The sequence below is a fragment of the Chaetodon auriga genome, chromosome 23 (assembly GCF_051107435.1).
Source record: "Chaetodon auriga isolate fChaAug3 chromosome 23, fChaAug3.hap1, whole genome shotgun sequence".
Taxonomy (NCBI): domain Eukaryota; kingdom Metazoa; phylum Chordata; class Actinopteri; order Chaetodontiformes; family Chaetodontidae; genus Chaetodon; species Chaetodon auriga.
In genome coordinates, this window is record NC_135096.1 from 3126567 (window position 1) to 3152249 (window position 25683).

Sequence of the window (25683 nt, forward strand, 5' to 3'; positions counted from 1 at the left end):
ACAAATCAAAACAGTAACTGTGCACGCCATATCATAATGATGTTAATACAATTACTGACTTTGATCAAATTGTATTTACCCTCTCAATAAGCTGCGACAGTTCAAGATCTGTTACATCACTGGCAGACACAGAGCAGAGATATCTGAAGCATGAAGTTAGGGCAAGGTCCACCTTGTGCCAGACTAGCTGCCATGACTTCCCCAGCACTCCTAACCAAAGCAAAACAACACAGCAAATAAACTGCTTGATCACAACCAGAATACAACATTTAATAGAGCCGTGTAGTAAAGTGAAAGAATCTTCCCTTTCTCATCTGAACCTCCAGCAAAGAGTCTGTTTTCCATCTCTACCAGCATTTCTGCAAAACAGCAAACACAGGAAATCCAAAAGGTCTCTTCTGTCTCTTTTTTTTTCCATTTAATTAGCATTTGAGCCCACTATCCCACCAGAGGCCCCCGTATGTGGGTAATTCTTTTCCTTTTTGTTCTTTATCTTTTCTCCTGCACCTGGCCTTTTAAGAATTGGATGTGTAGAATTTTTCTCTTATTGTGAAATTAAATACAGACAAACACTTTTACCTGGGAGGAATTCTCTGCTAAGGGCACCAGTATCGACGCCTGCTTCACCAAACAATGTGACCTGAAGTCTGCTTTTGGGCGTGGTCTTCTTCTGCCGTTGCATGCCTCTGCTAAAGAGGTCAGTCCGCGACACACAGATGGAAAATGTGTTTGTTTCATTGACTTGACAAGTGATCCAATTCAAGATTTCCTCAGAACTGGAATTAAAAAAAAAAAGAAGAAGAAGAATCGGGGGGAGACATTCCCCTTTATTTGTCACACACACATGCGAGCACGGCACACGGAGGTGAAATTTGACTTCCGCCTTTAACCCATCCTGGTCGGTGGGTCCCCGGTCGCCAGACCGGCGCCCGGGGACCCATCTTTGGCGTCACCATTGGTCGGGTGGTGATCTTCTTGCATGTTTTTAGTGGGGGTATATTTTTACGGAGGATACCCCAGGTGAACACGGGGAGAACATGCAAACTCCACACAGAAAGGCCCTCCTCGAGCAGCAGGCACCGAAGGCATGGTGGAGGACACACCCGGTGCCCGCAGCGAGATTCAAAATTACTCTGGAGGATGCGGGCATCGATCCCGCTACCTCTCGCATGCTAAGCGAGCGCTCTACCATTTGAGCTAATCCCCCATACAAATTGAACATTAAAATAGACACCAACATATTCACATATTGTCTGAGTGTTTTATTTACTTATTTATTTCTTGTTAAACGTGAGCATTTGAATAAAAACTTAAATCAGATGTGGTTATGCTGTCTGTGGGATTTCATAGCTGTTTGCTACTATTATTCAGGGGGGCTAACAGGGTGTGGCACGGTACGGCAATTGCCACACCTCCTACACTGGTGAAATCCGAAGGGGTGAGGGGAGGCCTCAATGCAAGATAAGAGAAAAATCTGTCACAAACATACCGTGTTTTTGGATTACCGCATTTCTCTGTGATCACACTCCAACATGACAAAGCTTTTCAACAGGAAAAAGATGACTGATACTGTAGTGTCACTTTAAAGGGGATATTATCCAGATAACAGAATTTGCCACCACAATTACCTCATGTACAATATCACCTTTGAAAGGTCCTGATTGGACTGACTGGTACTGATCCACTTGACTCGTGGCTGTCATTGTCTGAAGGCCTGCACACATAAAGAAAACAGCTTGTCCTAAATTATTTTGAAAGAAATACTTGCATACATGTCTTTGAACAGATGATTGCAGGAAATGCCCTCTAATACCTCACACAGTGACACAGGAAGTGTTTCAGAGCAATCTGATGGCGAAGGGCAGGACATCCAGGTTTTACAGTCTAATGCAGACCTGCCAACCTTGTCAAAATATTTTGAGTACCACTTGTGTTGTGCGACCTTTTTTTCGCAGACTTTTGTAACTCCATTGCTTTGCACGCAGTAATTTCCCCATTCACTGGCTGGAAATCGGTTATTAAAAAAACAATAAAAGCTATATTTTTGATTACAATACCTTTAATAAAGAAAATATAGACATTTTGCACTCTGTAATTACATTCTTTAACTATTTTTTAACATGAATATCCAAACCCATCGACAGAAAACCAAAAAATGCTCTGTCCTTCTGAGCCATGCAGATACTGTATCATGACAGCCTTTCGATGGAACACAGAAACACTTTCAAAACAAGGGAACTGTATTATTTCAATGTTTTTATTTTGTTGACTTTGACCCTGATGCCCTTTTAAATACAGTTTTTGCATCAGTCATCACTCCTTCCTGCAGTGGAACTTGCTCTGGACTGTGTTGCCTCACAGGTTGCTGACTTTGCCTTCTTTAATAGAGCATCACTGAAACCCTCCATGTGACAGATGGTCCCTTTTGCAGTCATGCTCACCTTTCTTGTCACCAAAGCACTGATCATGTCAGTGTTCACTACTTATTTAATTCAAATTAATTAAAAATTATTTTAATATGTATTTCATTAAAATGGTAATAATTTATTTTGTATATTGCAATAGGTGTTTTTGTTTTCAAGAATGTAATAATTACATTGGCTTACAGCACATATGCACACATCACCGGGGCTAATTTATATATTACCTGCAGGTCCCTGGTGGCTTATGTCCACATCATAATTGCACTCTGTGCAAAAGGCATGATGAGGAACTTCGGAGGGTCGGCTCATTGCGACAATTTGCGAGGGAACGGTGCATATTCAGTGTGAATCCTTCACTGAATGTACTGTGGGGTATACGTTCAGTGAACGGATCACTCACTGAGCCCAATTTGCCGAGTAGACCAGTTAAGTAGCATACCATAGGACAGGACACTTAAAACATCATGATTTATAATATAGTTATATATAGTTTTATATTTCCAAATGGGTTTGTCAAAGCAACACAGTCACAACACTCTCGTCTCCCGGTCCTGGAAGCTGTGAACTGAACTGAAACTTGAACCGTTCAGCCGTATATCAGTTCAGGAGTCGCAGGCTCCTCCTGCCAAACACTGAATGATTCGGTGATTCAGTGAACGAATCTTTTGAATGAATCTTTCTAGTGAACTGATTCTAGTGATTCAGTACATCTAAAAGAACTGGCGTGCCCATCACTACTGCAGCGAGTGGGGAACGGAGGACGGAGAGGGAGGCAGAGGGCAGGAGGAGGCAGGGAGGAGGGGGGCGGGGATGTTACGCTATAGGTTCGGCAGACTCGTTAGTCTCCGCTTTTCTATAATGAATGGCTGCATCGTGTTGTCAGACATGAGTACCGCACGTGCACATTTGCCACAGAACTCACATGTCCGCAGCTTTTCGCGTAGTTTAGAGGGGCGAGTCGTACCAGCGTATTTAGATGTCAAATTGCGTACTTGCTACGCAAAATGCGTACAGGTTGGCAGGTCTGAATTAAGCTATGAGGCTAATGATTTAGAAATATTTCACTGACCTACACAGGTATACTGCAGTGACGATAGAAAACATTTAACCAGAGAGTCAAATATGAATAATGTTTAAGCAAACAAAACATCAATCAGAAATTTTGCTTTGTTGACTTGCTCTAATTGTGTGATCACATCAATAAAGTAACAAACACACACGCAAACATCATAATTCAACAATTTTCTTGTTGTTGTTTTTATATAAACTTTAGCCTCCACATATTCAGGTCTAAAACTTGTCATCTGGACTTTGCCTTTGGACACAGCGCTTCGAGTTTGAGCATCAACAAACCTGCAAATCTTCCTTCACGTCACAAGGGTTCTTCATGTGAGCCAAAACCCAGAGCTGGTTCGGGGAGAGTCCACCTTCAGACCGTAAAGGATGGTTGTCCCAGCCCTCTGTGAAGGTGTGAAGGGCCTCTGCCAGGCGTGGAAGGAAAACATAGTGGACACAAAACAGATGAACCACATCTGCCGAATCCAGCAGGCCATCTTCCTCGAGACTGTGAAGAACTTCATAGTATAGATGTGTCACGCTGGTCCAGACGTCTCGCCACAGGCGCTCTGTTCTAGATCAGAAACAGCACTTATTCAATTGAAACGTAATAACTTAAACTGTCTGACTGAAATTACTTTCCAACTATAATTTCCCATGTTCTTACTATTTATATACAGTAAATGAGGTCAATTATTATTGTACCCTCTGATTATGTACACTCCGCCCAAATATGAAGCTCCCTCTTCCAGTGCCTTTAACAGTGAACATGCTCTCAGCAATGGCGACATTTTCAACACCTTCATCGCCCCTGACCCTTGAAAATACATGGGGGAAATGTTCAGTCATGTCCATCACAACAAAATCTAACATTACTGAAATGAGTAATTAGGGCATGGAAACAATAGCCCGTGTTTATATCACTGTGTACCTGAAGGCCAGCCATAGTTTTCCACTGCCTTCAGGAAAAATGAATGAGCAGCGTCTGAGCGGTGGTTTGTTGCTGGTTCCAGATGGAAAATCTGTATAGAAAGACAAAGAGTGTTTGAATCTGTGGAGGCAAAATACTAAGGCCTACAACACATAAGATAAATAATATTCATCGATCCCTAGGGGAAAATTCAGGAGACATAGCAACAGTGGTAACACCTGCCTCTCCATCTGTACACACTCATTTCCTATCAATGCGTGTTGGTACCTCAGCATCTTTCCTGGTGTTGTTGTGCTTTCTTCTCTCATAGGTTCCCGTGGATCATGGCTGTGCATGTAATGTGGATGATGGACATGGTCCTCTCATGTTTATGTCCCAGTTTCATACTAGGCTGACAGTAAGTTTTAGTGACCTTGTATGATTTAGTGGTCATTACGTGTCTCAGTGTTTCGGGTTGACAGGTGGATCAGAGTTTTTTACAGGTTGACCAGCAGTCAGCCTGCAGCAGTTTTTGCTGGTTTCTAACAATTTTCAGAGGGTTCCGGAGGGATTTCTCTGGTTTGATTGATTTTACATGCAGTTGTCAATGAGGACTTCAATTTTGTCTTTATTGTTGCTATGGAAACCAATGATCTCCCTCAAGCCCTGAGCTCAGTGGAATGTTGATGTCATCTCTGATAGATCAAAGCCACTTTGTGACGTATCAAAGGAGTGGACCAGGGCTTTGGAACACAGGTCCTTATATGGATGAGGTTTCACTCCAGGTGTTGCTGGATTGACTTGAGAGCCCATACAGGATTCACCTGAGGATTTTGTTGAATTCACTTTGATTTTACTAGTTTCCAAGTGTTTTCACACAGATGTTTTGAGGTGTGACAGATTTTTCAAGAGGTTTTGTGAGTTGGTAAGTGGTTGCAATGGTTAAAAGGAGATTTTACTGCAGCATTAGTGGTTTCACTGGGTTTGAGGTTTGGAGACCACATTTGAAAGTGGGAGCTCTGCCTGTCATGACCGCAACTCCACACAACGGTTAGGCCGCAGGCCACACAACGGTTAGGCCGCAGCAGAGAAGCCAGCTTCTCTGCTGCGGCCTAACCGTTGTCAGGAAGTGTCTCTGAGCTCCAGAACTCAGGACTGATGATCTGTGCCTGCCGTCACACAGATCATCACTCAGATCACTCCTACTGAGTTATTATGTGGTATGGTTTGGAAGAACCTCTGCTCGTCAGCTGTTTATTAAAAAGGTCGAAACTTTCATTGAGCTCAGTCTGAAGTTTCTCTTTTCAAACCAACAAAACATCACAAAAACTGGGACCATGAAGCTGAAAACCAGCCAACAAGTATTAACTTCACCCAGAGCCCAAAATTAAAGAGCAGTCGGGGTTAAAGGTCCAGTCCAGTGGAGGATTCAGAGGGATCTGTTGGCAGATATGGGAAATAATCTTCATAGTTCTGTTTTCGTTCGTGTTTAATCACCTCAAAATAAGAATCAGCGTGTTTTCGTTACCTTAGAATGAGTCTTTATGTCCACAGAGGCAGCAGGTCCTCTTCCACAGAGTCCACCATTTTGCATCGGCATGTTTCTGGATCTTCTTCTTCTGACTTTTATGGTGGCTGGCAGCCATGTGGGTTTCATTACTGCCACCTGCTGGATTGTAACAGCTTCACAGTGAGAACTATATCCAGTGTCTGCCCACAGTGATCCACTCATGACATTGTTCAGTCCAGAACTCAGACCAGGTTGTCTGAGTTGGTGTGAATCCTTCCCTCAGTGCAGCATCTAGATCTTCTCCAGATTTATCCACAACGTTCAAGAACTTCCTGCAGCGTCCAGCAGCATCTGAACCTCCTGCAGTGTCCAGCACCACCTTAATTCTTTCTAACTTCCTGTCGTTCAACAGCTTCATCAACAACCATGACAATAAATGCCAAAAATTCTTTCTTGTCCTTTCAGACATTTTGATCAGCTCCATTTCTTCTCAGTTCCTTTTGAACTGCCACCATTTCATCTTTTGTGTCCAATCTCTCAGCAGCTTCAGTGGATGGTTGAAACCCTTCTCTGATCTGATCCACTTTTACTTAATTACTTCTTTTTGGACATTCTCACATGGCGATTTCCCTAACAGTGGAGGCACTTTGGTTGCTCTTCATCATCCTCGCCCTCCCCATAGCAGCAACATGTCCACATTCCTGAAAGCAGAGACATCTGAGTTCTCTCATATGGTCTCAGCCTGCAGGTCAGAGTCCAGATACTCTCTGTCTGCTAATTCATCTTCCAAAGTCAAACACACTGCCACACAAGTGTTGTCTTCTTTCTGTCCTTCTTTGTCGGTCTTCTTACTGACAGCTGAGATATCCTGAAAAGACTCGGCCATCACTGACTGTGGTCCCCCACTCACCACTCCCTTCTTCCTTCCCTCTGGTCCAGGTGGGAAACACTCCACAAAGTGATCATCTCCAAACTTACCAATCATGATCAACCCATTCCTGTTATGTTTGAGACAGCAGTAAACAGACCCAAATGCAAATCTGGGAGATCCACACACTGAAGCTGATGAGTAGGCAGAGAGTGGACAGGCCAAGAGGGAATCCAGTTCCAGAGACTCACAGTCCAGACTGACAGGGCGTCGGCTGGAGCACAAGGTTGGCAGATGAACACAGGGAACAGGAGTCACGGAGGCAGACAGGAGGCAAGGCAACAATGAGCAAAAGGTACTGAGAAGATCTGAAGAGTCCTGATGGTAGCAGGTGGGTCTTGATTGAGTGATTGGGGTCAGGTGTGCTCAGAGGAGGAGGAGGCCGGACCAGACCTGGCGGCCACGCCCTGCAGTAAAACAGATCCTCTCATGTCTTCATGTTTAAATTTGTTCTCTGACTCCTGCTCTGACACCATTTCTGCCATCATAACCCTCCCGGACTTCTTCTTCTTCTTCTTGTGTTTTGTTGACCTTAGAATGATTCTTGATATCTAGAGAGGCAACAGGTCCTCCATCTTGCACCACCATGTTTCTAAAGGAGCCCAGAACAGACAAACCACACACTGACTCCAGAGAGAGACTTTAGCTGTGTCCCAATTCAGCGGCTGCATCCTTCGGAGGACCCAGCCTACGCGGTCTGCGGAGGCTGGGTCCTTTGGAGGATCCTCCGTCGGCCGCATCAACTATCGTTAAATGGGACGGTCTAGCCTTCGGAGCATTTCGTGATTGCGTCACGACGTCATAACTTCTTCCCTCCTAACCCGGGAAAAACACACGTACGGGGTGCGGAGATGCGCCCGTACAGCTCCTATCGCTTGTAAGAGCCGCGAAATGTAGCCTGTTATACAACTTACAAATTCACCTGATGTGAATATCTTCACAGCTTCGTGTCGGACGGTTCACGCCTCCGCGTCGTCCATTCATTTCTGATAATGCACACCTCGAAGGGCATTATCCCGCTTTTACCATGGTCACTTACGAAAGAAATAAATATTAAATCAATTATTAATACGTTAATGTTGTTTTTTTTACCGCTAAAATCGTACGTTTTTAACAAGAGGCGGCTGAGTGGACTATTTAATATCGCTTGTTGTGATGCGTTGCCAAGGTAACCGGCTCTGGCCACAGAACCTGCAGCTCGGTCGGCGCAACTGTTATATTAGACCTAATCAGTGGAGGGAAGTGACATGATTGCTTAACGTTATGTTACGTGATACAAAGTATCATTTCAGAGGGCAAGTGCACCTCTTACCGCTTGTGTGTGTCCAGAGGATGATGCCAGATTTTGTTTCAACGACAGATAGTTTCCTAAATCATTTTTATTGCAAGAAATATTATCCACCATTCACTCTGATCATTAAATGTGGTTAAAGGAAACTATAAAATCACTCATGTTTTCTACTGTCTTGCCGTTGTGTTAAATAAACTGTGAAATAACGTATGTTCGAGTTTCTGTTGCCACGGTTACCAACTAGCGTTTGAGCCAGCGCAATAATTTAGAACAATCAGGCTATTTGACCGGAACTTGTTAATAGGTGTCCTACAACACTTTTTAACGGACACCCTGCAGCCAATCACAATCAAGTATTCACTCAAAATAAGATATTAGTTGACATGCGAGCTTGTAACATTTGTAAGTGAAGAGTTTTAATAAGGCTAACTGTTAACTGAGCTCCTCATATCAACAGGTCGCCATTATTAAAAAATTCAATCGGTGCGCAAAGCATCTTGGGATATGGGAGGACGTGAAGGATAGTAGCGACGCATCCTCCAAATACAGGGAAAAGGAGGACGCATTTGTCAGCTGCATTTGGAGGATCCTTCGAATTTGGACGAATTGGGACAGCCTTCGCGCAGCGTTATGACGTAATCGGCCTTCAAATCCATCCTCCGAAGGATGCAGCCCCTGAATTGGGACACAGCTCATGTCACCGTCGGGAAGGTGAGGCAAGATGGATTCAGTTGGCTGCAATCAGCAACCTCACCACTAGGTGCCACTGAATCCTCCTCACTGGACCTTTCATTGGTGATGATGTGTTGCCCCCTGGTGTTGAAAAGATAAACTGCATGATGTCAGTTTCACTGACACAGATGACATGAAGTGTTTTCGATGATAAAAAGGCTGAAACATGTTATTAGAAGTGTCTGAGTGACTGCTGTTAACCACACTGATGCCAACAGTGATGTGATCAATACAAGCATTCATGCTTCATATTGATCTGGATGGAACTGGACTGTTAAAGTGACTCACAGAGACACCATCATCAACACACATATGAATACAGACCCTCATACTGATGTGGACAATATCACCAATCCTCATCTCTCTGCTGTCATCAATACCAATCAGAACATATTGATCCTAATAATCAGTGTGAATCCTGGTCCACACAGCATCAGTCAACTGTTAGTTCCTCAAGTCAATCTGATGTCTAATGTCTGTCTTTAACATCCAAAACCCAACTGAGGGGCAGAGAATCAGGATGAATGATTGATGAATAAAGATCTGCAGGATCTGGACTCACCTGGAGACTCTTCCATGGCTTCCACAGACCATCAGAATACCAAGTCCACCTGCAACCATCTCCACCATCCAACACTCAATAAATAAAGTCAGCACATTGTGCATTTAACCAGCCTTGATGGAAGACATAATGAGAGAAATTATTGTTAATTTCATATCATTTCCATTATTTTGTGGTTCATTTTTGGTGATGATGAAGCCTCCTCAGGCCAGTTTTTTAACCCGTTTTTCTGTCGTTGTTTTTCCTCTTTTTCCATCGAATACGAAGAAGCTGCAGGACAGAAAAACTCCATTAAAATCAAACTGATTTTTCACAATAAATTCTGCGTCTCTGGTTCATGTTGATCAAGTTTCGTTTTTTTCGACTGACTTTCGGTCTGACTGCACGCGAGTGGATGTCACAGTGAGTGAGGCTCCTCACAAACCTCCAAATGTAACTCGAAAACAGCTCAAATTAGAACTCAAGTGTGATGAATACTTAAATCATATTTGTCAAGGGGTATGAATCTGAGATCTGGAGCAGTTACTCAGGAAATGTGGGCTGGAAATAAGACAAAGGAGACGCACGTGACAAACGAATCAAAAGAAATGGAAATGAGTAGGCTTGAACAAAGCCTCAACATCAAACAGCAGCAGAAACAGCCCGTTTGGATGAACATCGTGTCTTCAGTTGGTCTATCGACTGAATTTTTGACCAAAGTTTTGCAGTTTTAAGATGAAATTTGACATTTTTCAGATCAAACTATTGAACAGAAACTTTAAGTAAAGATTGAATGGATCAGCTGTGACTGAATGAAATCAGTTTACAGTAAAGTTTGGATTAAAAGGAACAAAAGTTCATCTGATTTCATGAATGTGATCAAAGCGGAAGAGACTCACCGTGTGTTTCTGTGTTCAGGAGGCTGAAAGTGATGATGGAACGTCTGACTGAGTTTAAAGTGAGAGAATCAGCTGATCACATGATCAACGTCCTCATGACAACAGCAACAAGGACACACTGATGCAAAAAAAGCACAACACACACCGACACACACAGACACACAACCTTTAAAACACACAGAGGAAGAAACACAACATTTGACAATAAAATCAGACAATTTAGAAGATAAAATGTACAAAAAGTCCTAATTTAAGAAGAAAAGGTGACATTTCAAACGTTTGGAGGACAGAGTCACATCACAATACACAACAACACACAGAAATACACACAGAAACACACAGAGACTCACTGCAGTAAAATGGTGAAAATGTGAAATATTTTGTGGAAAACATTGAGAGAAGGTTGAATTTTAGAGGAAGGTTTTGAATATTAAGCAGAGATTTTGCAGGAAAACCAGCGTTTGTTCGTGTGTTTCCTCTCAACGTTCACAGTTTTCTTTAGTGTGAAATCTGGACTCTGTGGTGTTTCCATTCATCTGACTCACTTTGATTCTTCACGTGGGCTCCCTCCTCTTCATCAGTGGGATGATGCTGCCCCCTGCTGGACTGGGAGAACTCGACAATCTGCACAGTTTCATGAAGGTGTCGGCGAATCAAAACCTGACAGGACAAAACACCTTGACTGAACTAAAGAGAGCAGCTTCATCTCAGTCTGCGCTTTGGCTTTTTGTCACACTGTGGCCAAAAGTGTGTGGACGGCTGAACTTTCACTCAGTGTGTGATTAACGTGACTGTGACACCGTGTTCATGCCTGTGCTGCCACATCAATCTCCAGTCTTCTGCGCTCAGTCACTGCAGCAGATATTGAAGCTGCTGTTTGATCCCAGTTGGACACCAGAGCATCACTGAGGTCCAACACTGATGTCGGTGATCAGGTCTGGCTCACAGTCAGTGCTCCAGTTAATCCCAAAGGTGTCGGATGTGGTTCCAGTCATGGCTCTGTGAAGACCAACTGACTTCTTCTACACCAAACTGGAAAAAAAAAAAAAGAAGAAAGACCAGAAAACACTCACAGCAACATTCAGCTTTGATTGGAACAAGATCCAGAATAAAATCAACACACAGCTGAAGGTTCAAGTCAACAGTGTTTCAGTGTTTAATGATCACAGCTTCCATCTTTAAAGGACTGGAAGTGGAAGAAGTTTACAAAGTAAATGAGGAATCTTTTCAATCATTTTCAACAAAGTTCATTGATCAATTTATTCCAATAACATGAAAGACTGATGTGACTGAGATCCTGCACAGACTCAACTGATCTGTTCAGCAGTGTTTGTCTGACAGGAGGAGACTCTCCCTCCTACAGAGGACACAGAGACACTGAGGAACCAGACCAGGACCAGAACCTGAACCCAAAGCCAGGATAAAGAGGTTCAGTGAATGTGGTGTTGAAGGTGTGGAGGTGGATCAGTGAGTCAGAGGAGACTCTGTAGAAGGACAGAGTGCCAGCAGGACAGTCCACATACACTCCTACTCTGTCAGAGACAGAGGAGGAGGAGGAGATGGACGTTGTTGTCTTATTGTGACGGACAGAGTAACGACCATGAGAGCAGAACAGACTCCAGGACTGATCATTCCATCCAAACACACACTCATCACTGTCTCCTTTCCTTCTGATTCTTCTGGAACTCACTGATACAGAAAATCTTCCTCTACACTCGACCTCCCAGTAACAGCGACCAGTCAGACCAGTTCCGCACAGCAGCTGAGGCCACCAGTCAAACCTGTCTGGATGATCAGGATATGACTGATCCTCCTCCACATGTGTCATCGTCCTGTTGTTGTCAGACAGTTTGATCCTTCTGTTCACTGTGTTTGTGTCCAGTTTGAGTTCACAGGAATCTGATGGAGAGAAGAAGAAGAAAACAGCTGCAGTTATTGATCCATCATCTGTTGATTGATGGACAGTTTGATGATGACATCAGAGATGTGAATGAGTGATGTCAGTTTGAAGATGGCTGAATGTGTTCTGCTTTGTTTTCATCAGTCAAATTAAAGACACACTTACACTTCCTCAGACCTGGTCTCAACCATCGGACTCCAGCAGGCTCCACCCTGAAAGGAGGAGGGGGGTCAGAGCAGCACCTCCTCTTTCAGCATGCAAACATGGACGTTACATCACTCTCATACACACAAACACAACATGTTGATCCGGCCTGCTTCTCCCTGCTGCCCCTAAACCTCTTCAGCTCTGCTCAGACACTGACAGCGACACTGATTCTCTCTCATCATTAAATCTGCCTTCATCAGCTCATTTCCTCATTTCAATCTGTTGCTGACTTCTATTCTAAGCTGCTTCATTAATTGATCGCTCTCTCGCTCTCCCACCTGTGATGATTAATAATCAGTCTGACTTTGTCTTCACTGAACAAACCAACAGAGCTTTAATCATCGATTATTGGACACGGTTCTCCTTGTCATGTCCCAAATTCAATATCTGAGACAAGTCATCATGACTCTGTTGTGTGGAAATCTTTTCATGTCAAACTTCCTGAAGTTCACCAGAACAAGAAGAGCCACTTGATGTCTGCACATGGAAATATTCACAAGCCATGTTTGCTGTAAAGAAGACCATGTTCAGTCCAATTGCTCACCACTGATGAAGGAACAGTCCAACATTTTGAGAAAATCACTTGAATGAAGCATCTCAAAAGTCCTGCTCTGTCCTGTGGTTGTCAGGTTCCAGCAGTTTGAACTAAATAGAACTGCTTTGGACTTATTGGAAGCTTGTTTTTATGTCTTTTGAGGACAAAAAGGACATTTGTCAAACTGACAGACAGTTCTTTTTCCATGCAGAGATCTGTCCAAACTGCATCAATTATGACCAACAGGTCATTATCATGTTTGTTCCTGGAGATGTTCTCCTTGAGACCTCCAACACAAATATGTCCTTTTCATGTTCAACCAGTGTTTATGTTGTTGTGATCAAAGGACAAAGGTTTCCTACATGTGTGATTGTTCATGTCTCACTCACATCCACCATCAACCAAAAAGACAGACAACATGTTTCCAGCTCTTCCTCCTCTTTCACACTGACTGACTGTGGCTGCAGCAGCCTCTTCATACCTGAGAGTGTCCAGTCTGCAGTGAGGATCCTCCAGTCCAGCAGACAGCAGCTTCACTCCTGAGTCTCCTGGATGATTGTAGCTCAGATCCAGCTCTCTCAGTTGGGAGGGGTTGGATCTCAGAGCTGAGGCCAGAGAAGCACAGCCTTCCTCTGTGATCAGACAGCCTGACAGCCTGCAAACACACAGAACAACACACAGAAGATCATCTGAGGGTCCTGCTGTGTCCGTCAAATCATTGTTCTCAAAATGCAGAGATCTGATAGGCTGAGCAGCATCACGTGGGAGGATTTACAACACATAATAATTCTCAACAGTTTCTGTGTTTTAGGTCAACGACTTCACACTCGACACTTCACTTCCTGAGGTCCTCAGCGACACCTTTGTGGTAATTAATCATGACTGAATCAGGAATAGAGTGACGTCCACTCAAAGTCACATGACAACAACACAGAAATGAGGATTTCCATCTCAGTCAGACTTCATTAATGAAAGGAACATTGAGAGAAAAAATCTGCCAATTAATGTATGTATGTGTCAAATGTGTGGACTTCTGAGGTTAAAGAAAGACGTCAACGCTTTTACAACAAACAGTAACTTGATCTGACCTGAGAGTTTCCAGTGCACAGTGTGGACTCTCCAGTCCAGCAGACAGCAGCTTCACTCCTGAATCCTGCAGGTTGTTGTTACTGAGGTCCAGCTCTCTCAGACTGGAGGACTGGGATCTGAGGACTGGGGACAGAACTTCACAGCTTCTCTCTGAGAGGTTACAGCCACTCAGCCTGAAGAAGAAGAAGAAAAAGAACATTTATTTTAAAATGTTGAGTCTCTGCTCAGCGTGTGTTCAAATTGTTGCTGTTCCATCATAAACATGTTGTAGATGTTGATTCGTTGTCTTCATGTCTGTAAGAACACAGTCATGTGTCCTTCATGAGGGGACAGTGTCAGACCTGAATCCAGTTCCTGAGTCTCATGTTTAAACCTTCTGGATGAAGTTTAAAGTTTCAGACTCTCGAATGTGCAGTTAGAAATAAACAGGAGGCTCTGAGAGTGACTGTGTGCTGAAACAAATATATGAAGTGAATGATTTAAAGGATCAGCAGTTTTCTGCCAGCATTCCTCTCTCGTCTTATGTGCAGTAACAGTCTCGATTTTCCTCTTTTATTTTTTACATTCTCCAAAGCTCTCCATTATAACAACCTGTTCCTCTGGACTGAAGGAGGGGGGGCATGATTGGTCCTTTTTGTGGTGACAAAGAGTCAAATGGTGAAGCAAACATCTCTTTTTATGGGAACGTGCACAGAGCCTGATGAAGGAAACCTGAGTTAACAAAGGAAGCTGATAACCACTGTCGTGATGCCGTTATCTCTGCCTGGAGTTCATGTGTAGTTGAGGCAGCTCACACAGAGGAAGCCTGGCTTGGTCCAATTTGTTTTGTCCTTCATCCTACTGAGCTTCACATGAGACAGCCTCTGTGCTGGACTCAAACTGCTGACTCATAGTCCTTCAGAATTCGTTTCCCATGACTCGGCACTCTGATCAATAGTCAATTCATCAGGTTTAATGACCCATGCTGCACTTTGTGAAACCTCACTGCAGAAAATATTCCTGCACAGATTTTAATTACAAAATATTTCTATAGCTACATAACTTCATGACACATCTGCAAACTTGAATTTGAGAGATTTTTTTCTTAGTTCACACATTCAGACACGTACACACATTTTTCTGACATGCACAGAAAAGATGATCCACAACTGCAGACTGTGAAATTATTTCTGATTATCAATTGACAAACTCAAAATCATCAATCTGTCAGAGATCTGAAAATAAACAAAATAGACTGAAAGATTCAAATCCTGACATGAGAGAGACTGTTTAAACTAAATGAATCTCTAAATGTACAGAACTAACTTAAATCTGTCAATACAAACACTAACTTGATCTGACCTGAGAGTTTCCAGTGCACAGTGTGGACTCTCCAGTCCAGCAGACAGCAGCTCCACTCCTGAATCCTGCAGGTTGTTGTGACTCAGGTCCAGCTCTCTCAGACTGGAGGACTGGGATCTGAGGACTGAGGACAGACCTTCACAGCTTCTCTCTGAGAGGTTACAGCCACTCAGTCTGAAGAGACACAGGAAGGAAGCAAACAGTAAGTTAGATATCAGAGTATTTATTGATGAAGAAACTTCACAATCTCTGTACTTACAGAGCTTTGTTGGAGGCTTTGACCACTGGCAGCAGCCTCAGAAGAGCCTCCTCTGAAGCAGAGAATTTCTTCAGGTCAAACACGTCCAGACCTTTTTCTGATGATAGTAAGATGAAGACCAGAGCTGACCACTGAGCAGACAACAGTTTATCTGTGGAGAGACTTCCTGAACTCAAGGACTGTTGGATCTGATCCACCAGAGAACGATCATTCAGTTCATTCAGACAGTGGAACAGATTGATGCTTTGCTCTGCAGAAGGAGTCTCTTCAATCTTCTTCTTGATGTACTCGACTGTTACCTGACTGGTTTCTGAGCCACTTCCTGTCTGTGTCAGCAGACCTTGTAGGAGAGTCTGATTGGTCTGCAGGGAAAGACCCAGGAGGAATCGGAGGAACAAGTCCAGGTGTCCATTTGGACTCTGTAAGGCCTTGTCCACTGCACTCTGGTAGAGATGTGTCTCTGCAGATGTGACTCTTCTGAATTTAGATTTCTTCAGGGTTCTTTGTTCTTCTGACAGCAGATTGACTCCAGACTTGATGAAGGTCAGATGGACATGAAGAGCAGCCAGAAACTCCTGAACACTCAGATGGACGAAGCAGAACACCTTGTCCTGGTACAGTCCTCTCTCCTCTATGAAGATCTGTGTGAACACTCCTGAGTACACTGAGGCTGCTCTGATATCGATGCCACACTCTGTCAGGTCTGATTTGTAGAAGATCAGGTTTCCTTTCTGCAGCTGCTCAAAAGCCAGTTTTCCCAGAGACTCAATCATCTTCCTGCTCTCTGGAGTCCACTGAGAATCTGACTCAGCTCCTCCATCATACTTGATGTTCTTCACTTTGGACTGAACCACCAGGAAATGGATGTACATCTCAGTCAGGGTCTTGGGCAGCTCTCCTGCCTCTCTGGTCTTCATCACATCCTCCAGAACTGTAGCAGTGATCCAGCAGAAGACCGGGATGTGGCACATGATGTGGAGGCTTCGTGATGTCTTGATGTGGGAGATGATTCTGTTGGCCTGCTCTTTATCTCTGAACCTCTTCCTGAAGTACTCCTCCTTCTGTTCATCATTGAACCCTCTGATCTCTGTCACCATGTCAACACGCTCAGGGGGGATCTGATTGGCTGCTGCAGGTCGTGTGGTTATCCAGAGGCGAGCAGAGGGAAGCAGGTTCCTCCTGATGAGGTTTGTCAGCAGCACATCCACTGAGGTGGACTTTGTAGCATCAGTCTGGATCTCATTGTTGTGGAAGTCCAGAGGAAGTCGACACTCATCCAGACCATCAAAGATCAACAAAACCCTGAACTCTTCAAACCTGCAGATTCCTGCTTCTTTGGTTTCAGGAAAGAAGTGATGAACAAGTTCCACCAAGCTGAACTTTTTCTCTTTCAGCACATTCAGCTCTCTGAAAGTGAATGGAAACATGAACTGTATGTCCTGGTGGGCTTTGTCTTCAGCCCAGTCCAGAGTGAACTTCTGTGTTAAGACTGTTTTCCCAATGCCAGCCACTCCCTTTGTCATCACTGTTCTGATTGGTTCATCTCGTCCAGGTGAGGGTTTAAAGATGTCTTCTTGTCTGATTGTGGCTTCTGGTCCGTGTGGTTTCCTGGATGCTGTTTCAATCTGTCTGACCTCATGTTCATCATTGACCTGTCCAGTCCCTCCCTCTGTGATGAAGAGCTCTGTGTAGATCTGATTCAGGAGGGTCCGCTGTCCTGCTTTAGCGATCCCCTCAAACACACACTGGAACGTCTCCTTCAGGTTAGATTTAAGTTTACGCTGACAAACTGAGGAAAGATGTTCTGAATGAAGACACAACAAATAAATCAATAAGTGATTGATAAAGTTCAGATGAGAATTTAATGTCCTTGTCTGAACATATTTTGGTCCATCTGTTGAGACATCAGTGAATGTTCCACTGATCCAGCAGTTAAACCTTTAGAGAAATTCTCTTACTGCTCTGCAGACGCTCAGCCAGCTCCTCCTCCTTCATTCTCCTCAGGAAGTGCTGTGTGATCTTCAGAAATGCCTCTCTGCTGCTCCTCCTCTGCTCTGCATCGTCATCCTCATCCCCCCCCTGACTCTCTAAGCATTCTGGGTCATCTGGACTCAGAACCGTCTTGATCTTCTTCAGCTCGTTCCTCACAAAAGAGACAATGTTCTCCTCCAGCAGCTGGAACAGAAGATGATATGAATGACACAAAGTGAAATCATGGAAGCAAACATCAGATCCATGTTGGACAGACTGATGGTCCACTGGTCTAAAAAGTGCAGTGTGGAGATTATTGTGAACAGAATAGATTTGACAGCAGCTGTTGTACATGTACAGACCAGAAATATGGAGTCCAGGTGAGTTTGATGTTGCCGGGCAGACTGACCACTGGGAGCCTCTGAGCTCTCCTGGTGGACTCTGTGGAGGAATCATGAAGAATTAGCTCACATCACGTCCAACCACACAGAGACAAACACCAGCTGAAGGTCCTTTGATCTAAAGTGTTGATTCCAACATTGAATCAGATGGTTTCCACTGACATTAAAGTGTTGCTCGTACTGCTGATCCCACCGTGAATCAACAGTCCAGTCTGCATTTCTGTGCAGCTTTCACTTTACTGTGTTGGTTGACCAGCTTGTCTGGTTGAGTCCCTCCAGTTCTCATTGACCCCTAAAATACTGTGGACAGCATCACACAGCTCACACAAGCTAACTGGATGCTACCTGTCCAGCACAAATTGGCAGTGAGTCACAATAAAGTGAGTGAAACATGAGAAAAGCAAAGAGAGAAGCAGAGAATACTGGATCAAAGCAAAGCTGAGGGTGATTTCACATCCAGCTGTGTTTCAAATGAAAGCTGGAATGTTCTTCTCTGGACTACATGAAGGAAACAGGTGCAGCTGTTTCTCATAGAAGTTGTTCTGGCTCTTTCTTTTATTCTTGGACAACCTGTATTTGTTCTTGTCCACTTGTTTGACACACAACACATATTTGAGCTTTGTCTCCTCTTTGAGCTCCTGCAGCCTTTAGTTACCCATAACACCCTTCTCTGCATCAGACGTCTTCACAGAGGCACAACTCCAGCCTGATATGAGGCGCAATGATGCCGCCGTCAGTGTCGTTCTTGACTTTGTGAATCCATCAGCAGCATCAATCACAAACAGACTGTGTGTTTCCTCAGACTCTCTGTGTTGCTTCATTCTGTGTTTCACAGCAGCTGATCTCAGTCCAGCTGTTATCACTGACATGTTTGTGTTTGTGTTGTCACATGACTGAAAAACACAACATGTTGATTTGATGGAGGAACTCAGTGGAATCAGGGTTAGCCTTCGTTAGCATCTGTTAGCCTCAATCAAGTCACTGTTTTATACTCATGCAGTCATCAGTCAGAAGGTGTGTGTGGAGGAAATGTTCAACTGGAGTCAAGAGTTGAAGACTGGTTATACTGGGCAGCTTCCACATGTGAGGATATAAACAAATGAGAAGAAGAACGATGCTGAAAATAAACAAACAGGTTGAAAAAAATTCTCTGGATCAATAACAGTTCAAACAAGAATCTGTGATATTTTAATGTTATTAACAGTTTACCTTGTTGCAGCAGACGGTCGATCTCCTTTAAAATCAATGAGGCGACCCGTCGACCGTTTACTCTTCAAGGACACACAGCTGGGTCCAGGTCCAGGTCCATCAGAAGCTGGTCTCCCATAGATCCTGTCAGACACAGAGGAAGACCACCAGGGATGGAAATGGACTTTTTCTTCTTCAGACTCAGAAGCTGCTGGAGAAACTAGCAGCTATCAACAAGAAAAGGATCAACAGACCAAAGTTCAATCAAACATGAAACTGAATGATTTCAGTCTGTGGATCATTGCTTCATTTGTCCATCAAATCTTGGACCAAAGCAGGACTCAACGGACTGATTTCCGAGCAGATTTTTCTGTGATTGACAGACAACAAACTAAACTGTGGAGTCCATCAGCACCGACTCTGTTGGTCTGTTTTCTAACGTTTGCATCACGAGACTCAGCACAAATATCCTGACTGTTATTTAGAGACGATGGTCACTGAAGCATTTTCGTCCAACATTCAAAGAGGAAGTTTGATGGTAAAGAGACTTTGGAAGGTCCCCACTGGATTTGTGCTGAAGCCTCATATTATCCTCAGCTTTCAGTGTCCACATGTGGACATGTCAGTGCTGTTTAGGGACAGACTGGACAAATGTCCTTTAACACTAATCTAGCTCTAACCTTCATCATCATTCTAGGACAACTTGAACATTAGAAGGACAACTGGTCAGACTGGATTTAATGAGGACAAACATCAGCAGTGGACAACATGAGGAGGACGTGGACATTTCAGGTCAAATTGTCCAACACGAGTTTAATACTGAGAACAACTTACTGTCTGTCAGAGACATGTTGCTGTTTAAAATGAAAGAGGCGATCCATTGACCGGTCACTCCTGAAGGACACACAGCTGGGTCCAGGTCCAGGTCCAGGTCCAGGTCCAGGTCCAGCAAAGTCTGGTGGGTCCTGCTGCTCTGGCCTTCAACACAACACACACAGAGCTTTGAGTGTGAATAATGATGGTGGAGAGATTTGAGTGCTCTGACATGGAGACGAGTCCCGGACAGTCAGAGATCCTGGTCTCACCTCTGAGCTTCGGTCTGACCGTCATCGTCCCCACACAGACTGGTTTTAGAGGGACGGACTCCCTCCTCTCTGTCCTCACACCGATTCATGCTGCTGAACTCACGTCAGCTCACACACACTTTAATCTGGAGAGGAAACACAAATCAGTCATGTGCACGTCAGCTGAAATCATCCTTTCATGGTTTCTCCTGTCCAAATATCAGCTGCTCCTCCTCTGATTGGCTGTTATCTCATCTTTCATATCAGTGTCAGCTGAATGCAGTCAGACAGCAGTGTGAGGCCGAGCTGCTGTACTTCTATCAGTCCGCTAGGTGGCGCCATGAAGCTGCAGTGAAGTGAACACACACTTGATGACTGGATGACCGTTGACATCCACTGACACACACTGACTGAATCTGACAGGAAGCTTCAGTTTGTGGAATATTCAGTAAATTCAACATGACTGAAAGTTTCTTTACGCCTGAACGATCCTTGATCATTGATAAGTGAAGGAGAAAGTCAAATATTTACACAGGAGGCATGTAAAATAGTAGGAATATTCAAGTAAAGTACAAGTACTTCCAGACTCTACTTAATAACAGTACTTGAGTAAACTAGTTACTTTCCACCACTGAGAGATTCTTTCAAAATAAAAGCCTGTCTCAATCAAGCCCTCTCAGGTCATATTAAAAGAGGAATCTTTGATTTGATTCTTGATCACATTGAAGCACAAAGTGAGAAAAAGCAGCGACACTCGTTGCTGTTGGAGGAGAGTTCAGAGCTCTGACAGCTCATTTAGTGACACAGTTCCAGATTGAATTGAGAAATAAAAGGTTTCAGCTCCTCACAGCCCTCTGAATGCTCATTCCTGCTGTCTCCACATCAACTATTGAGGATCAACTCGCTCTGCTTCTGCTCTTATTCCAGCGTTTACACTCACAAACATCCACACAACATGGCCGATGTTTTTAACGGAGCTGCTTTCAGCTCCTTCGTCCAGAGTTCACAGTTAAACTCAGAGTTTGGAGAAACGATGGACGGAGCTGCAGATCGATGCCGTTTGTGCTGAAGCTAAGCTAACAACAGCTTGAGTAAAAAACACCTAAAACGAGTTACTTTACCTTCAGCTGGAGCTTCAGAGGAGAAAACAAACTGCGACACACCGAAGGCAGAAAGTGAAAGTAAAGTTTAAACACTCGCCCAACTGGAGAAACCAGTTTACACCAACAAAAGTGATCAAACTGGGCAACCAGCCCAACCTTGCAGGTCTGTTTGAAGCTGATTCGTTGGTTTGGGACACTTCAGCTACAAAGACAGCTGGTCTGGCTGCTGCTGATGATGATCGCAATCAGACGACATGACAGAGTCGGTCAGTGGGTTATTTTAGCTGTTTAGTAGCAAAAGGAACGGAGCTGCAGACGTCAGATGGAGTCAATGGACTTCAGGATGTGAATAAAGATGAACAAAGCAATGAACAGCTGGAAAAGACCCTCTCCTCTTTGGAGACTTGGCTAAAATGCTGCTTTACTGTGACTCTACAAGTGATTGAAGTTTACAGGTTTGTGAGATTTGGGGTCTCATCAAACACACTTGTGGCCGTCAGATTGGACTTTTGTCCGGTGTTGTCAGGAAGGAAGCATGTTAGCGCCATCGTGTCTTCCATTGGAATTCATTTCTGTGTTAATGACTCAGGATGATGAGACATCTTTGCTCTTTCTTGTCTGTTTCCTCTGAAAGAACATTTCTGCACCCCGAGTGATAAAAAGCACCTTTATATCCAGGTACAACAATGCACCTGCTGCAAAGGTGCTGAACTGTTAGCCAATGAGCTACAGCTGGAGCCACACGCCATGTTGTGCCTTTATGAGGCACAAATGTTCCCTTACATTTAGAGACAAAATGGATTGACAGAACAATGAAACTGAATCCTTTTTTACATGTGAACCGATCAGTTTTCAGTGGATTTCAATGAGAACGTCGCTCTGCTGGGAAACTTGTAGCACGTCACAAAAAGCAAAAGGTGGAAGGAGCCATTCGCTAATCGATGAGCGCAACAAAACTCCACTTCACAGTGTACACACAACAAAACTGAGCGCAAAGTACACCGACGAGACACAAACTCCTGATTCACATGCAGGGTTAGAGTCAGTGTTTCAGTACTGACCAGGGGCGGAGCTTCCAGGGGGGCTGGGAGGGCGACACGCCCTCGGCCCGGGGCCCAGAGGGGCCCAGGGGCGGGGCGGAAAAGAGAGATCTCTGTTCCAAGCAGGGGGCACTGGGCCCTTTCCCTAGGATATTTTTTAATGTGTGATATGTGTGGGCTTATATAGGTTGACCCAGTCAGGATGAGTCATGGTTGGTAAAAACTTTATAAGACTGACTTTAGTGATGTAGTTAGGTGTAAAATATGAATAAAATGACGTGCTGCGGCTCCATCTGTTTACATGGAGTTTGCGTTTGATAATTATTGACAACAAAAATGATGACGTAATTTTACTTTACATGTGCTGGAACAGGGACTGAGCTACAGGAGGAGAGAGTGGGAGAGAGGGAAAGGAGTAGAGACGATGGAGAACTTCTGTCCCTCTCATATTGTGTATTTTCCCGTCATGTGTGTCACATATGCAGATACAGACATTGTAATCGCTGTGAAATACTCACATGATACTGATCTGACTGCGGCGAGCCTTGGAATGTCTAGTTGATCTGATCTGATTGTCAAGTCTGTTGTTGTCGAAAGAAAACCTTCGGCCACTCGGCCCTTTGTGGAATAGAACAAAAAAAAAAACCAAAAAACTTTACTTCTGCTAACAATAGTCGTTGGGTTCCATTGATTGCATTTCCATTTGATTTGAGGTCAAAATCACTGCTTTTTAATGGTTTGTAAGTGTAGGACTAATGGTCGTTGTTACTTCCTAAGGTGGGTGCAATGACTTGTTTTGTCCACTAGATGGAGACAAGTGACTACGGACACAACAGTTCATCTGTGTTGGAGTCTAGGACCCACTGCTAAAGAACAATGAGATGCTCCTTTAACACCTCGAGCTTTGACCTTTGTCCCTGTCTGTCTGTCTGTCTGTCTGTCTGTCTGTCTGTCTGTCTGTCTGTCTGTCTGTCTCTCTCTCTCTCTCTCTCTCTCTCTCTCTCTCTCTCTCTCTCTCTCTCTCTCTCGCTGTCCGTGTTTGTGTCCACGGCCGGTCAACTTGAGCGTTGATCGGGTGTTGTACAGCCAAGGTAATTTTACTATTGTTGTAGTGTTTCAGTGAGCAACGCACAGACAGCAAGATTGTCTAACCTGTGTTTGTGTCTTTGCAGCAGTGACTGCCACTGCTGCTTTGTGCTTGTTGAAAATCACTTGAGTTTTTAATTTCTTTTATTGGGTTTAAGTGCTAAATTTTATTCAGTGATTTTAGTCTATTTATACTTATATCTGTTATTATTATTTTTTTGTATATTCTTAATTCGTTTTACATTTTACCAAAGATTGTAGCTTGTTTTAGGGTTGTGAGGCTTGTTTTTGTGTAACTACATTTTAAAACTGGCTGATTCATACAGAGGTGGCCTTGTGCTTTACCGTGTAAAAGGTGGCTGTGTGATTTGACTTATTTATTCCCTTGTGTGTTCTTTTATATTTTAGTGTGCTTTGTTTGAAGTGTTTTATTTTAATGCCAACCTGAAAGTGTGACACCTTTGTATGCTTCCTTTTTTTAGTCAAGCCCTCCACCTTCCTATTTTATATGTATATTTTTTTCTAGGTTCTTCTTCTTAGTATGTTTTTAATTATTTAAAAATCACTGAAGCTGAGACACTGAACAATCTTCCTTCAGTTTTATGTTCTTTTATGTCATATTGTTTGTGATGTTTTGCATCACTGAAGGAGATTAAAAACAAAAGAAAACTCTTTTTATCAACTCAAAACCACGTCTCTGTTAATTCTTTGTGAATCTTACTTGTGTGGTCAAAGTAATAATTAATAACATGATGTATTCCCAGGGTGGCGTTGTCGGGTTGTTGACTCAGTTGAACTCGAGTTTAGCCGAGACCTTATTGGGTTACAAATATACTCGGAAAATTTGTTATATAAGTTATAAAATGTTGATGGGATAATGCTGCATGCTACTCTTTTGTCATTCTCTTGCAGACAAACTCCTGGCTGCTCCGGATGTCCTCTGTCCTCGGCTGTCTCGTCCACCCACCCTCCCTCGTCTCCCCAGCCTCCTGTCTGACCCTGCAGCTGGATCTGGACCTGGAACCGAACCTAAAGGTAGTCTTATTCCCATTTGACCTTTGACCTTAACCTGCCTCTGATTCGCCACCTCCCCTCATGTTGCCTCATCCTAACCGCTCTGTCTGTGTCTGCCTGCCTGTCGTCGCCCCCTCTGGTAGCCGCTGAGGGGACCTGCTCAGACCACACTCAGGCGTTGCGCATTTTCACAGCCAAATCCTGAGAGTTCGGACGGAACTGACAAACCAATCTGTGTAGATTTCTGATCTTTGTATAGTCTATATAAATTTAATAACAAGAAAAAACAAAAACAAACAATAGAAAAAAAAAAAACCTCCACATGGACTCTGCCTTGACGTGGCGTGGAGGCTTGTATGTCTCAGTGATCATAGGCACTCTCCAGATTGGCTCTGCCCAGCAGAGTTTACTCTTGTTTGGTCAGGCAGGAGGAAGCTGTGCAGGATAGAGCCGATCTGGAGAGTCCCTATGATCACTGAGACCAGACTAAAGAGTCCACAACTTACACAATGTTGAATACATAAAAGAAGGAGGAGAAGAAAAACTAGTCAGGGTTATTTGTATAGCCCAAAATCACAATTTACATCACCCCAATGGGCTTTACAGTCTGTACAAAGTGTGACATCCTCTGTCCTTAGACCCAGCAAGTCTGAAGTGGTATTGCATCTAGATTTATAGCTTATGTTCACTGTTCATTGGAAACTGTTCATCAAACTATTGTTGACAGAGAGATGCTCAGTCGCAAAAGCAGGATCGGCCAAAAGACTGAGGCTGTAGTTTGGACTGTTGACCAGTAGATGGAGACAAATGATAAGGCTTGGCAGCTGGGACAGACTCAGCGAGTCCTCTGGAGCCAGCTCCTAAGAGATTTCTGAATGATAGAAATCAGGAAAACACACTAGATTAACCAGCTGTATGTGCCGTGACAGACAAAGAGACTCAATTTTTCCCCCTAAAATCACACCTTTTGTAACCCGAAGTGTCACAGGGGACATTTTGGGTTACAAAACAGCACAGGGGTGCCATTTCCGGTATCAGCATTGGGAAAATGGAGCCAATCCGATGTACAGAACGGAGGCTACATGCTTGGCCACTCTGATTGGCTAAGAGGGTGCGTGATCAACAAGTGATGCTGTGTAGGGTGGGCTAAAACTTTCCAGAAGGAGTTGGAAGATGGAAAGGTAAGATGCGGCCC

The 25683-nt window shown here is 43.8% G+C and overlaps 1 long non-coding RNA gene and 1 other non-coding gene across 2 annotated transcripts; both read right to left on the reverse strand.

Annotated features, from left to right (window-relative positions):
* Window positions 1–1134: 1134 nt before the first annotated feature.
* On the reverse strand, window positions 1135–1207 carry trnaa-agc (transfer RNA alanine (anticodon AGC)). The gene has a single exon. It is a non-coding gene; the product is annotated as a tRNA-Ala (tRNA).
* Window positions 1208–12148: 10941 nt separating this feature from the next.
* LOC143316095 (uncharacterized) lies at window positions 12149–13480 on the reverse strand. The gene is made up of 3 exons (XR_013076248.1): window positions 13414–13480; window positions 12356–12402; window positions 12149–12189 (listed from the first exon to the last, which is right to left on the reverse strand). It is a non-coding gene; the product is annotated as an uncharacterized LOC143316095 (long non-coding RNA).
* Window positions 13481–25683: the final 12203 nt, after the last annotated feature.